Here is a 15,890-nt window from a genome sequence, read left to right as displayed (position 1 = left end):
AAAACGGTCTCTAAAAGAGATCACAAGGAAATATAGAACTGGCAGTGCGCTCAAATGTTTGGAAAACTATTCCTGTAATTCTTTTAACGAGACAGAAGTTTGTTCAAATTCACGTTTTCTTTAACACCAGTGTGTTTAGGGAAATGGACGGTGTTTTTTTCATAATTTATCACCCGCACAATGCTATTTTTTTAAACATATCCCCGTCATATCATAAATCGATTATTTCTCACCTTGCAATATCTTACTGTGGGCAGTGTGCAGTCAAATCCACGTAAAATGCAAAGTCTTTAGTCCATCCTGGGTGTTCCAATTTTCTTTCCTCCTTTCATTTTTCTTTCATAAATTTAACAATAGCGGGTTTCAATTTGAAAAATCGTTTCGGGCATGCCCCTTGACTTAACCAACGTACTTTGAAATAATATAGTTCAGTTACAAAAGACCTGACACCCCTTTTATTTCCTGAACGGTTACAGATATCGAAACGAGGTTTCGTGCAATTGATAGCACGCTGAGGGGCACTGTTTTGTATGGATAATGCCCTGATATCAGGCATCAACCGAGATGTTGATACAAGTATGATTTTTTTAAATGGAAACGTATACTTTTCATAACTATATTCAGTAGGTCTTGGAAAGGCAATTACGATGATATAGCGCTTTTATTACTGACACTGAAGCCTTTCGAAAGAGAATCCGAGAAATGCACTAAAACTGGAAAGCAATGCGGCGAGAGTAGGCCATTGCTGTGAAATAACACCAAGCTCTCAGACCAGACTCAGCCGTTATATGCCAATGCAGCAAGGCACGCCTTCGCTACTAAAATAAAACATCATTTTCTATACGACCTAGAAACACCTACGATTTTTTTTGTGGGACTATGGCATATGCTAGTTTCTGGCGTATCAGATGGGACTAAGGAAAGCTGTTTCAATTGTACGTACTTTTCCAGGTTTTTGTTGGAACAACTACAGTTTCTTCGAGCAGTTTTTCATTACCATTTTCACAGAATTTTCTTGACATTCGTCTCATAATAGCATGTCTAACTTTTCCACATTGGTGTACATGTCAGCATGCAAGAAATTATGAAGCATAAATGATCTGCCGACAGACAACACGGTTTTGTTAGTTCTGGGGCACAGAGAAGTAAACAGTCGAAAAGCTTAATACAACGACGTAGACTGGCATGACCATGTTTACAACGTAATATCTGATTCCGGACGACTCAGTTTTAGAATATTTCTCTCATTCTTTTGCAAAGAGTTTCTACTACAAAATTAACAAGCATTGTATCACTGCAGTCGTCTTCTCATGCGCTTTCGGATGCCGTTAAGAAAGTATATCATTCTCTTTAAAAAATTATACTTGCTTCATTATCACCATCGATACAAAAGCGAAGATTCTGTATTACACACCAAATTACGTGTCCCTTAGCGTGCTATCATTGGCCCAAAACCTAGCTTCGGTATCTAAAATCATTCACGAAATAAAAGGGGTATTACGTCGTGCATGACTCATCCTGAATATACTCCCTTTGTCAGAAATGTTACAGGACAGATTAAAAAAAATATAGAAAATTGTACTTACCAAGTAATGATCCTAGCTCCCATCGGAGTAGCCCTCTTGGGCATTTTTACACAGTTACCAACGTTTCTGGAGGTCTTGAAAGAAAGCAGGGAAATTTTCAACTTCTATGCTTGTAAGCTCATTTGTCACAGACCGTCGTATGTATGTGATATCTTGATGGAGCTTTTCTTTCAGTTGCATTCTTGAAAGGGCCTCGCTGCAGTTGCTTAATCATCGTCCACATTTCACTAGGGTTTTCCCAGCTTGACGCAGAACTTATTGTTCACTCTTTGCTCACAATCAGCATCGATTGTGTCACCAAAACTAATGCGCCAAGAATCCAGATAGGGTGTTGCTAAGCACAGCCTTGCCACATAGTGAGTTTCACGGAAACACGCGCAAGGTCATTTCGAGGACACACACGTTAACATGAAAGCAACATTTGTTCCCTTTTGGTATTGCAAGCTCAGAAATAAAAAAAGCCTGTCCTGGAACTTTTTCTGCGAAATGGATTGGTCTTCATACTCTTCGTACAGTTTCACTGAAACAGTTATACCTGACGGCGTAGTAATGTATGCTACTTCCGAAAATTTGCTACTTGAACCATCAATGTCATCAAGTCAGCTACGTCTGCTAATTTAAAACAAAGTGCTTTTTGATGTACAGAACACAGAATCTCGTCTGCTAATCTTTGTAATTTCTGGTTCTTTCCTCGTCAACTAAAAAAATGGTTCAAATGGCTGTGAGCACTATGGGACTTAACTTCTGAGGCCATCAGTCCCCTAGAACTTAGAACTACTTAAACCTAACTAACCTAAGGACATCACACACATCCATGCCCAAGGCAGGATTCGAACCTGTGACCATAGCGGTCGCGCGGTTCCAGACTGTAGTGCCTAGAACCGCTCGACCACCCCGGCCAGCCCGTCAACTAAATCTTTAAATTCTATCTGCGTGGTGTGTAATGTTCCATAGGAAATTTCTGCTACTCATATATTACTGCGACTGCATAATGGATATGGAGAATTTCAACCTCCTGTTCTCGTTCCCATCCACATCTTGTGATGATAGATCACTAGACTGCCTGTTTTTGTGCGAATAACCACTGGACCAACTTCCTTTATACCACGAACAAATAGCGAAGGATAAACAGTGCTTACACCAAGACCCTGGCGAGCTGAAGAAAGCCGTGTTGATCAAAAGAAGCCTCATCAAATGCTGGAAGGAAGTGTCACATCGCTCTGCTGTACGAAATGTGGCGCTATACCGAGAGGGACCGAGCAAAGCCGAGACGTACCAAACAGTGATGAGACAGGCCGAACCTCGGAGCGCTTGGAAGCAGCACATTGTGCAAAAGTGAAATTTTGCACGACCTGGCCGACCATGGTGTATAACAACTGCCGCTCGGAAAACCGATATTTGATCGGAATAGCAGAGCCGAATGAGACAACGTGTGAATATGACAGTGAAAATGGGCCTCCGGTATCCGGCGAGCTATGCGGGCGCGCGCGGGCCGCTTAGCGCTTACCTCCTCGCGGGACAGCGTCTCGTGTGGCCAGCGCGCGTCCAGGTCCTGCAGCAGGCGCAGCAGGATGCGAGTGTCCAGTGGCGAAGACAGCGCCTGCCGGCAGTAGGACGTCCAGCGCACGGCGGCCAGCTGCAGCTCCGTCACATCGCCCTGGATCGCGTGTTGGTGCAGGATCGTCTGCGCCACCTGCGGCAGCTCGCCGCTCCACTCCCACGTCGGGCCCTGCGGGCACATCGCCGGCACCCGTCAGTACAGACAATCTCACAGGACAAAATATCAGCCACCCCCTCAAAAAAGCTCAACTCGTCGCTTTGGAGCTCTGAAGGGGGCAGGGGTAAAATACAGGGAGCGAAAGGCTATTTACAATTTGTACAGAAAGCAGATGACACTTATAAGAGTCGAGGGGTATGAAAGAGAAGCAGTGGTTGGGAAGTGAGTGAAACAGGGTTGTAGCCTATCCCCGATGTTATTCACTCTGTATATAGAGCAAGCAATAAAGGAAACAAAAGAAAAGTTCGGAGTAGGTATTAAAATCCATGGAGAAGAAATAAAAACTTTGAGGTTCGCCGATAACGTTGTAATTCTGTCAGAGACAGCAAAGGACCTGGAAGAGCGGTTGAACGGAATGGGCAGTGTCTTGAAAGGAGGGTATAAGATGAACATCAACAAAAGCAAAACGAGGATAATGGAATGTAGTCGAATTAAGTCGGGTGATGCTGAGGGAATTGGATTAGGAAATGAGACACTTAAAGTAGTAAAGGAGTTTTGCTGTTTGGGGAGCAAAATAACTGATGATGGTCGATGTACAGAGGATATAAAATGTAGACTGGCAATGGTAAGGAAAGCGTTTCTCAAGAAGAGAAATTTGTTAACATCGAGTATAGATTTAAATGTCAGGAAGTCGTTTCTGAAAGTATTTGTATGGAGTGTAGCCATGTGTGGAAGTGAAACGTGGACGATAAATAGTTTAGACAAGAAGAGAATAGAAGCTTTCGAAATGTGGTGCTACAGAAAAATGCTGAAGATTAGATGGGTAGATCACATAACTAATGAGGAGGTATTGAATAGAATTGGGGAGAAGAGGAGTTTGTGGCACAACTTGACTAGAAGAAGGGATCGGTTGGACATGTTCTGAGGCATCGAGGGATCACCAATCTAGCATTGGAGGGCAGCGTGGAGGGTAAAAATCATAGAGGGAGACCAAGAGATGAATACACTAAGCAGATTCAGAAGGATGTAGGTTGCAGTAGGTATTGGGAGATGAAGAAGCTTGTACAGGGTAGAGTAACATGGAGAGCTGCATCAAACCAGTCTCAGGACTGGAGACAACAACAACAACAACAACAACAACAACCTGTGTAGGACTTCTGCCAGGCTGTCACATTACCCTCCACCGCTCTGAAGTATGTCATGCCGGCCAAGTGGTGGGTACACCTACTGATCAAAAGTGTCCAGCATCTAGTAATGGACATAAAGGGCACTGCGCACACACACCAACCGACCGACCAATTTCCTGTGCAGCCTACACACTTTACGACCTACTTTACTGAACGACTACAGGGACAAAAGATGAACTTCTCTCGGTCGGCTGGCAGGGCAGCGCTACACATAACATAATTTTTTGGGTGGAGTGATTGGGGGAGGGAGGGGTTGGGTGAAATTGTGCCAGAGATCATGCGAAGGGCTTGTGGGTCGACTGTTGGCTGTGTGTGTGTGTGTGTGTGTGTGTGTGTGTGTGTGTGTGTGTGTGTGTGTCCCTTTATTACTCATGGGATATGACCACCCTTTAATTTATGATAGCTGGAATTCTGCTGGGGACATTTCCAGTGAGGGAATGACAGTCTGTTCTTCTTCAAGTGCTGAAACCAGAGGTGGTAGTGATGTTGGATTCCGGAGCGAAGTCGATCTTTTAACACTTCCCAAATGAGTTCCATTGGGTTCAGGTCGGGACACTGGGCAGCATAGTCCATTTCAGGAATAATGTTATTCACAAACCATTACCTCACAGATACTGCTGCGCAACAGGGTTTACTGTCATGCTGAAACAATTATAGTCTCCGGAAACTTCCTGTGCTGAATGCAGCCTAAAGTTCCACAAAATGTCTTCATATACTTCTGCATATAGCGTTTTCCTAAGTGCAATGAGGGAACGACACCCTAAGCATGATAAACAGCCCCATATTGTAACATCATCTCTTCTGTACTTCTGTGTTGGAATTACGCATGATGGCAGGCATTCTACAAACCCTTTCATTGGATTTCCAAAGTATGTAGCGTGATTCCTCACTTCAAATCACCCCTTTCCAGTGATACACTGCCCAATGGCATCATTCTTTACAGCACCCCATGTTTTGCTTAGCACTAATTACAGAAATTTGTGGCTTGACAGAAGCTGCACAACCGTCGTACTCCATTCCGTTTAACTCTCATTCATTGTGCTAGCTGGACTACTGGTAGTACTTTGGAACACACGAGTGATCCCTTCCACTCATTTCGTGCGGTTTCTTACAACCACCGTCTGCTAGGGTTGGAGGTCCTGTCCGTCAGTGCATGATGTCTGCTTCATCTAGGTTTAGCTGTGGTGTTTCCTCCCCTCTTCCACTGCACACTCACATCGCTAGCAGTCGACTTGGGCAGCTTTAGAACGTCTGAAATGACCCTGATGGATTTGTTACTCCAGTGACATCCAGTCACTATGTTCGAGATCACCGAGCCCTCGTGAACAACCCATTTTACTGTTACTGTTTCTCTGCTAATAAGACAATGGCTCCCACCTCCAGTTACCCTGTCGAGTCTACCTCTCGTGACATATAGTCGCCAATTCCGCATCACATAGCGGTGTCCAGATACTTTTGATGAGATAGTTTATGTGCCAGTCGGTTATAAGGAACACCGCAGTAAGAAGGCTCTACATGGAGAAGTGACAGGATTGCAGTTAGTAGTTATCGTGTTTGGACTCTCCTGTGATCAGATCGTGAGTGCAGTCCACCGATTTGTTGATGTATCAAGACAGTAATGGTAGATCTCTCGCAGCCATGTAATACGGCGTAGGAGCAACGCTAGTAAGAAGACTTTAGCTGACATGGACCAGAGACAATTGTCATACATTACCAGATACAATCAGTTTCAAACATGACAAGGAATTGCTGCTCACAGCGAATGCTTTGGATCGCTCTAAGTCGCGTAGAACTGATACCAGACGGTTGTGTGACACTCCACTGCTGACCTAACTCAGGACAGTGCCTCTTTACAATGAAATTCTGTGTATGTGCCACTCAATTATACGAAATTTGCGCTTTAAGATGGGTTGACGAGGTAATAGGACATGTACATGTGTTAAGACATTAGGCAGTAACTTGGATGGTACTAGAGGGAGCTGTAGAAGGTAAAAACTGTAGGTGAAAACAGAGATTGGAATATATGCACCAAATAATTGAGGACATTGTTCTTCTGAGATGAAGAGGTTGATTGGTGTATCATTGTGGATTGTCTACAAGGAATCGTGGACCACTCACAGTCATGTAACACATGTTAAGAGCAGCCGTTGTTAAATCACCCTAACCGACAGTGACTAGTGACGGATGTCACACCTTGCCAATGACAATATTTTTCCAACCCGACAGAAATTGCTGCAGTCATTCAATGCAGACACGGATCCACAGTAGGATTCTAATTGGGGGGGGCTCTCAGTTTCTTACTTTCTCCCCTCTCCCACCGCAAGGATCCAGGACTGAAAGAATGCAACAAGTTTCCAGCGAACCAACGTTGCGAATGGAACTGCATGCCGTGGACTTTCGGAACGAGGTACTTCGCAAAAGGTCATTGCTCTCAGCGGCATGTAGAGTTGGACGTCTTTAATTGGACAAACAACACAGTACCTGGGCAGTAGTTGACTGGAATGCAATGATGCCACACTGAAGACTGGAAGTTGTGGATCAGGCCGGAGGTGGTTCTGTGATGTTTTGGGGCAGTTTTCGCACCGTGACTTGCGACCATTCATTGCCATGAAAATAAACCACGATGTTCATCTCTACATTATCTGTAATTAAGCATTACCCCTCTACATTTTGATATGGATATGCTGTGGACCCTCCCGTCTTCCAAGATGACAACAGCCATTTTCACAGGGTTGTATTCTTATGTTCCTGGTATGACAAACACTCTCACTCCTCTCTGCAGATGACAGCTCTTGCAGGGGTGGATTCATCAAGTGGATGTGGCATACCTGAAGAAAGTTCTGGAGCATATCATTGTGTGGAACTGAAATATATACCAAGCGAAAATTTGAGAAGTATAAATTAGAAGGACGGAAGATTTGGCTTCCTTTCAGCATCATCGTAACTAGAGACTGTGCATAAACTGAGATGTGTGAAGGATGTGAAGGGAAATCGGCGTATACTTTTCAAAGGATCTATCCATGCAGTGACCTGAACTGGTTCAGGGAACCCACGAAAATCTGATCTCAGTGTGGGGCGAGTATTTGAATCCACCGTCCTCCCCAGTACGAGACCCTTACCTTCATCACTACGCCACTTCAAACGATCAGAAATTGGGGAGAATTTGATCCTATCAGATGAGGTACTATCGAAGAAGGTAGTAAAGTAGAGAGACGGGATACGAAACAAGGAGGTACTGAAAAAACAGCCGGCCGCAGTGGCCGAGCAGTTCTAGGCGCTACAGTCGGGAACCGCGCGACCGCTACGGTCGCAGGTTCAAATCCTGCCTCGGGCATGGATGTGTGTGATGTCCTTAGGTTAGTTAGGTTTAAGTAGTTCTAAGTTCTAGGGGACTGATGACCTCAGATGTTAAGTCGCATAGTGCTCAGAGCCATTTGAACCATTTTGAAAAAACAAATAGGCCCTATATTAAATCTATGGGAAAGCCTTACCAGTAGAATGGTCACGTTAATGGAACATTTGCCACGCAGGCCGCTAAAATTAATTTTGCGCTGGAAGGAATTAGAAATGGAAAAAAAGTAATGTGGGTGTAGACTGATACTAGAACATGCGTCCTAGTACAAAGAAATTATAAACTTGGTGTTCTAGATACGTTGAAACAGACTTCGAGGGGTTGTAGATGGTATCTTGAGGAATACGTTGCGGGTAGAAACCCGTGTTGGGAAACGTCGTTCAACAACGCTAGAGCGCGCCGATGTTATAGGCGCCGGCAGCAAACGTGACTTTGCACGCTGAAGGACGGTAGGCAGAAAGTCTCTCAATGTTGTTTGTTTATTCACTGATGGACTGATTACCACGACCTTCAGTGGAGAAGGTGGAGCTAGCTGCTGCTTAGAACGGCTTTGTTTCCTATGAATATGATGCTCTGGTGCTTCGGTTGGTGGCGGTTTCCGACACGAGTATCCACTCGCAGTTTATTTTTCTCCTGGAACCCTCTAAAATACAGGAGAAAAATAAACTACAGATGGAAACCCGTGTCCGAAACAGTCATCCACCAAGGCAACAGAACATCGCATTCATTGGAGACAAGTCCTGTCTACGCAGCAGCTAGCTCCATCCTCTCCAATGGCGATCATGGCAATCAGTTGCGATCACTGAATAAGAAATAACATTGCGAGGCGTTCCTCTTACATTTCGTCAGTGTACAACGTGATTTTGCTGCCGAAGGGGTGCCCTAGTGGCAGACATAGGCTTCTATAACTTCGACGTTCTGTAGCTTCGTTGGATGAAATTTCTGGACACGTATTCCTATCCTCCATTTATTCCTCAAGACACCCTCTACAACTCCTCGAATTTTGTCGCAACATTTCGGGGACACCCTGTAGAGATGAAAAGTAGTGCAGAAGATAGGAAGCGATGTAGGACTCCAAACCAGTCGAAAGACAGATGAATTAAAAAAAACAGACAGTACTTTGGATACACAGCTGTACACCAGGATAAACTGAAGCAATACCACATGGGAAGACTGTGGCTAAGGTCCTAAATTCTAAGCTTGTATATGTATTGTCAAGCAACGTACAACTCGTTCATGAATCAGTACTGACAATGTTACGCGTCAGTTGTTAAATGTGTGATATAATAACCAGAACATGTTTTGGGACTACGTTATTACGTTATAAAGTGGTATAAAGTAAGGAAACAAATCGAAGATCGCAATACTACATACACTGAAAACCATGTAATTATATTGTCCTGCATTATACCATACCCTGATTGAGCCGTGCGCGGCTCGTGTTAGTGCCGTTTATTGCTTAACATCTTGTCTTTGCGGTACTGCCGTCCCGTTTCTTATTAGATTTACTGGCGTCACTAAGTTGCTGGCTTGCCTGCCCGTGAGTGGCACCAGCGGCGCTTATCGATAAGAGGACTGTCGTACTATCTTTAGAGCGACCGCTAGTATTTCCGGGTCGTCGTGTGTCGGGACGGAGCAGCAGTGAGGTCCGGACAGCCATGTACCTGTTATTGGAACACAGCATTCTGGACAGCTCAGGAACGTATTTAGATAGTTGCATGTATTCTCTGCGGTTATCAAGATTAGTGCTGAACCATCTTTTTTTCTGATTCAGTGCTGGCAGACAGTAATAAACTTAGTTTCATGTAAGTACTGTGTGAATTATGAAATTTTTCCACCACACAGTGCTGCCTGCATATTACTGGATGTTCTGTGAGTAAATTTTCCACTGTAACTGCGAGAAATGCGTTCGATTTTCCCCAGATAGTAGCATAGCTATATCGTTAAAACACTTACCCCGGTTTTCAGAAAGCATGGGTGGTTTTTCAGGAATTCCATTTCTAATCTGTGCAATCGCATGTGAGCTCGAGAGCAAACTTTTTTATATCCTATTTTGAAATTTAATTCATAGTGTCGCAGTTCATAGATTTATACTTAGTCATAGGTTACAGAAGTGGGGGGGGGGAGGAGGGGGACGTCAGGGGACGGACAGCAAGGAGTTGCACTTGCCGCTAACCCCCCCCCCCCCCCCCTCCCTCCCCACCATGAGCGTCTGCGATAAACTTCATCCATTTAAGAATTCTCACTAATTTCTGGATGTGTCCTGCATGTAATTCGTGACAGACTAAATATTGAGCGTCCTGTCAGTTATTTGTGCAATGTTTCATTCGTTATAATAAATACATCATTTGCCTGTCGTTTCGGAACACTGCTGAAACAAAGTACTTTGTGTTGCTTCTTTCGCCCCCTCATACAGCTGGAAATTAGTTGCGGTAATGGACAGTTCCGACTTAGCACCGTGTATACCTGTCTGACAACTGTCTGAAATTTTAAGAACAGCCCTTTCGTTTCTGGACATCGTGACCTTAACAATATGTCTGAACTTACCTGTTAAGGCTTGCTGAGACTTTAACAGCAGACAACTGGATTTCATATTCAAAGATTTATTTCATTTGCGGTATGGACAACATAACATCCTATACTATGTGTTTCTTTACTTTTGGTTCATCTGAGGGCAAACAATAATCCTAGGCTAAACGCGATGGAAAATTGTGAATATTGAGGTTGAAATGGTGTTTGGATCTTTCTCAACTACATGGTTGAGAATTTATACGCTGTATGACCCCGTCTCACTTCTAGTCACATACTTGTGTACTCGAGTTCACGCATGTACACATGATCACTCCAAACCGAAGAGACGAAGACCATTTTGTTTGCATCATTGGCCATTGATACATGATTATGGGTATTCATGTCGGCTCTCCAGCCAGATCAGATGATGTTTTGAATCTGGAGCCCCGACATGAATACAACCAATTATTACGTCGGCAGAGATTACGGAATCACATGAAGATCCTCTACGGTGAGGGGAAGTTTCAACTTTCAAGGGTATTTCATGAACTTCGTAAGAAGGGGAAATTACTGAGCGACCTCGCTTTTCGGCTGAGATGCTGGAATGAAGTTTTAATACCTAAATTTGCCAGAATTGTTGATTACATTGAGACAAGAATGGCCAACACCATTAAGAAGCGTGCTGGTTTTGCCTTACTAAGGGAGCGCAATGGTTTTATACGCGCACAACTGGATTTCATATCCAAAGATTTATTTTACTTGCATTTGGCAGTTTCAGCGCTGCTTTAGCTGCATACTGGAATTGGGTCGACAGTTCGTCCTGGGCAATATCAGACTGGGTGTATGCAAATGCCGTCAGTAGGAAATCTTCGAAAATTCAACGGTTTTCTTCGCAGTCTACAGTGATAACACCCATCGACATGTGATCAGTCTCACAACGAAAGAGTGAACGATGCTAGCCTGCAGTATTGGAACAGGAATTCAATTTTACCCATACACCCAGTGAAGTTCCAATTACGGAATACATTTCCGCCATTGAACAAGTCGTGTCCAGGTTTCCCGACCATCTAGCTGATGAGGTTAGGTAAGAGGTGTCTCAGCTGCGTCAGGTGCCACCCCCGCGACGTAACATCTCGCTTTAAAGAGCCGCAATCCGGTCCTTCAGAGAAGATTTAGTAATTCCTCCAGCGGACAAGGCCAGTTCAACGGTTCTTCTTTCGCGGGACAATTATGTGCTTAAAATTGATCTCTCTCTTGCACACTCGGCATACCAAAGATTGCAGAACTATCCAACTCACCGTATAAAACCCAAGACTCTCAAGACTCTTCCAGTCATTAAAAGAGACTTCATTATCTGATGAAGTTCTGGGAAAAACGTCGACCTGGTTCTGCAGTCCAGCCGAGATTATACGGTTTGCCTAAGGTAGACAGGAAGGACTTTCTCTTCGGCTTTTTGTTAGAAATTTGGGCACTCCTACTTATAAGTTGGCTAAGTATCTAGCGTCCATTCTCAGTCCCCCTGTCGGAAATTGCTATAATCTTATTTCCAATTCTCTGTTTTTTATTCAACATATGACTTCTGAGTCTCAATCCCAAGAATTGGCTCTTTAGTTTTGATGTTGCGTCTCTGTTTCCCAAAGTTCCTCTTGAGGATTCTTTGCAGTTAATTTGTGAAAAATTGGACGAAGAAACAACAAGCTTTGTCGCCATGTGTTGACGTTGACGTATTTTTTTACTTAATGTCAAAAGTTTTAAACAAACTGAGTGGCTATTGGGAGTCCATTATCCCCCGTGGTCGCCAATTTGTGGAAGATTGAGGACATTGCAACATGGTTCTTTAAACCAACTTGTTCCTGGAGATACGTTGACCATACGTTTATGGGATGACCATTTGGGAGGGATGTTCTGGATCGTTTTCTGTATCATTTTAATTGTGTGCATCCCAATATTGAGTTCACGATGGAAGTCGAAGAGGATGGTGAACATCCGTTTTTAGGTGTCTTGGTCCACAGGAGGGGCGATGGGACATTAGGACAGTTTATCTGAAGCACACGCATACGAACAGATATCTTCATCCATCAGGCAGTCATCAATCCTACCAACGCAGCGGGGTCCTATGTACATTGGTGAAAAGGGTTTACGCTATCTGAGATGCAGACAGTTTGACGCAAGAACTGGAGACTGGACATTCGCGGGAACTAACAGAAGATACAAGCAAATCTGCGGAATTCCTACATTTTTCGGGGAGCATATCTTCAGAAACAGGAAAAATTTTAAAGAAGTTTGATATTAAAAGTATTTTCCGTCCACCGCCTGAGACCACAGCTCTGCTGGGCTTAGTGAAGGATAACTTTGGTTCGAGAAAGCCCGGGATCTACACAATTCCCTGCAATTGCGGGAAAGCCTATATTGGACGAACTATTCGTACGCTCCAGTATTGTTGCGTGAAGCACGATCGGCACGCACATTAAATTCAGCCAGAAAAATCTGAGTGTCTGAACATTGTCTTACTGAAAAATATGAAATGTTGTACGATGAGACAAGTGGTTGACCCTGCGTCGCTGTATTGGGACTGTGTAGTGGAAGAAGCCATTGGAATGCGGCTATCTAACAATACTCTGAATTGAGATAAGAGGTACCCTTTAACTAACAATTAGAACCTTGTTCTGTTTGATGTTAAGAAACACAATGGTCCCTGTTTCGGTCATCAGAAACTGTCAGTTTTTTATATCTATTGTTCCCACGAGCTTTCACCACCTGTGCGCTGTTGTGCCTGTCGCTAGAGGGCAGTTGTGTTCACGCACGCGCGGTTGACCCACGGTCGATGGATATTTGTGTTCCGGCAGATAGTGCGACGGCTCACAGCCGTAGTATTGTGACCAGATGACAATGTGTTCCACCTGGAGACCTGACATGAAAACAACCAATGGGGACGTTTACGGAACCTCAAATGGTGATTCTGCCGGCCAATTCTATAGTTGTTTTTAACTATTATTCTATGTTCATATTCACATCAAGCATGTCAGAAGATGTACTGCTGATATACTCACGAGGTACGCTTACTTTCAAGGTACAGCTGCCATCTACATTTGAATAATATTCGCTGTGTAGCTGTCAAGTGTTTGAGACAGGATAAGCTGTGTGTACTTCATGTGAAACTTATTTCTGCTGCCAAGGGTATTTAACTCCACTGGACGCTCTTTATTGCTTCCGTACAAGGTAAAACAAAATTAACCACTCTGGAGCAACCCATACCTCTAGCTACGCTACATATAAATCTGACCACAACCAACATTTCATTGGGGAGGTGGCAGTATTTCTAACTAGTCAAAATCAGCCTCTGATTATCACAAGAAGCAACTGCATGGAAAAAAACGGGAATTTCAGAACATCCTTTAGTTACATGATTTGGCCTCACCAAACACCTGTAATACTTTACTCGGAAGAAACACAGCAGTATGATGAATCTCACAGGATACTGAGCTACAAGCGTGTGAATTGGGCATTGTTCAAGGAAATGCTTGAAAAGTCGTATCCCACAAATTCCCAAAATTACACAAAGCAGGAAACTTGTTGACACTGTCAAAGCCCTTACCACCGCAGTTCAGGATGCAATAGCAGGTACCATTACAGTACTTATACCACAAGAATGCTCAATGGCCCTGCTCCCAGAAATACAGGGGCCGATGTCAATGAGAGATCATCTCGGGAGATACTGGCTGTACAAACAGCATATTAGCAGGCTCCAGGGGATCATACAGGCTAAATTAAAACTTTTAAAACCACAAACTGGGACAATACACTCACAGGGCTGCACACCACATGACCTGGAGTGTGGCAAATAGCTGTCCACTCCACCAAGAAGAAATACTACACACCAAGTTTACAAATACCTTACAGACCAGCATACTCCATGGAGGAGAAGCATGAGCTGATGACCAGAACACTAGCAACATCATTCACACTGAATCTGGCTCCTTCCAATCCAGCACTGCTACTTGAAATGGACCAGGAGGTTACATGGCTTGTAACCCAGCCCAAGTGCAATGTAACAATACATACTGCTACACATGAAATTACACAGGTTATTAAGCACAAAACAGCTAGAAAAGCTCCTGGTCCCAATCACTTTCAAAACCGTGTCACCCAGGAGTTCACGAATAAAGCTATAGAGCATCTCACACATATGACGAATACCATTCTACAACATCAACACTTCCCTGTCCTGATGTTCAGGAAGCCAGGGAAATACCACTCCCTACCACAAAATTACGGAGCCATCAGCCTGCTGAGCTCCCTGAATAAGATTGTTGAGAAGATGATTCTCAAACATCTTACTATGCACTGCAACACCAATGACTCGCTGAGACTGGAGCAATTTGGATTCAGCAATCACCACTCCACAACACAACAACTCCTCCGTGTAGTAGAACATATTACACACACCCCCAACACCAACAAAGCTACAGGAGCGCTGTTCCTTGTCTTCAGTCATCTACGGCACAATCGTCTCATTCGCAAACTCTGCACTGCTAGTCTCTCCGACGAGCTCATACATCTTACACACTCATATCTCACCCACAGAAGCTTCAACACCGACGTTCAGGGCAAACAGTCAATACAACACAGTATACAAGTGGGAGTACCCCAAGGCAGCATCCAAGGGCCCCTCTTGTTTAATCTCTACGTCAATGACTTTCCAACTGAACAAAGCACAATGGCAACCATCTACGCAGATGACACTACCATCCTAGTGCAAGACTGGAAACCATCAGGCATAGTTCGCAACTGCAAACAAAACTGCCTAGCTGGAACGACAGTGTGTTAAAGCAAATGCTGACAAGTGTGAAGCAGTTCTGTTCACTGACAAACCATAACAACTGCACAAACATTAAGTGTTCTGGCATACCCACAAGCTCTGGAATGAAAATTAAGATCGCAAGAGCAAAGAAGGCAGTGAACGCACCGTCAGCCAATAGCCCACTGGCAAGGACCACACCACGACGGGAGCAGGCCCCTAGACAAAGAGAATATAAGTGCCGCTCCTGCCAGCCTCGGCTTCTCAGTATTTGGACAGGATTAGGACAGTATACGGACAGGCCTAGCGCAGAATGCTACAATAACAGTTATTAGTGATCCACAAACTGTGTGTCAAACTTGCACGAACATTGTATATATCAAAGGACTCGGTTTTATACTGCATGTCGCCTATTGCTTGCGACACCATTGTAAATTCCAGGTTAAGCATTGTCAAGCTTCTTATTTGTAATAAAAACTATTAATGTTGTTTGCTTGAATTGTTGTATAGCATTTTGAGAATGCAGCATCCTTTAGGCACCCTATACGAGATGAGTGGGCAGGACCCCACATTAAGACTGCAGACAAATAACACTACACACACGCCCAATACGTTTCAGTGTGAAAGTCAAATAGTTCAGTGCTAGCCCAACTGAGCAAATGCAAGGCTCAAACAGTGTTACTCTAAGCTCAACAGGTAAAGCACACTGAATAGGAGGGTATCGAGGTCCGTGTACATG

This window comes from Schistocerca piceifrons, chromosome 1 (genome assembly GCF_021461385.2).
Source record: "Schistocerca piceifrons isolate TAMUIC-IGC-003096 chromosome 1, iqSchPice1.1, whole genome shotgun sequence".
Classification (NCBI taxonomy): Eukaryota; Metazoa; Arthropoda; class Insecta; order Orthoptera; family Acrididae; genus Schistocerca; species Schistocerca piceifrons.
Note: the sequence above shows the minus strand (reverse complement) of the source record.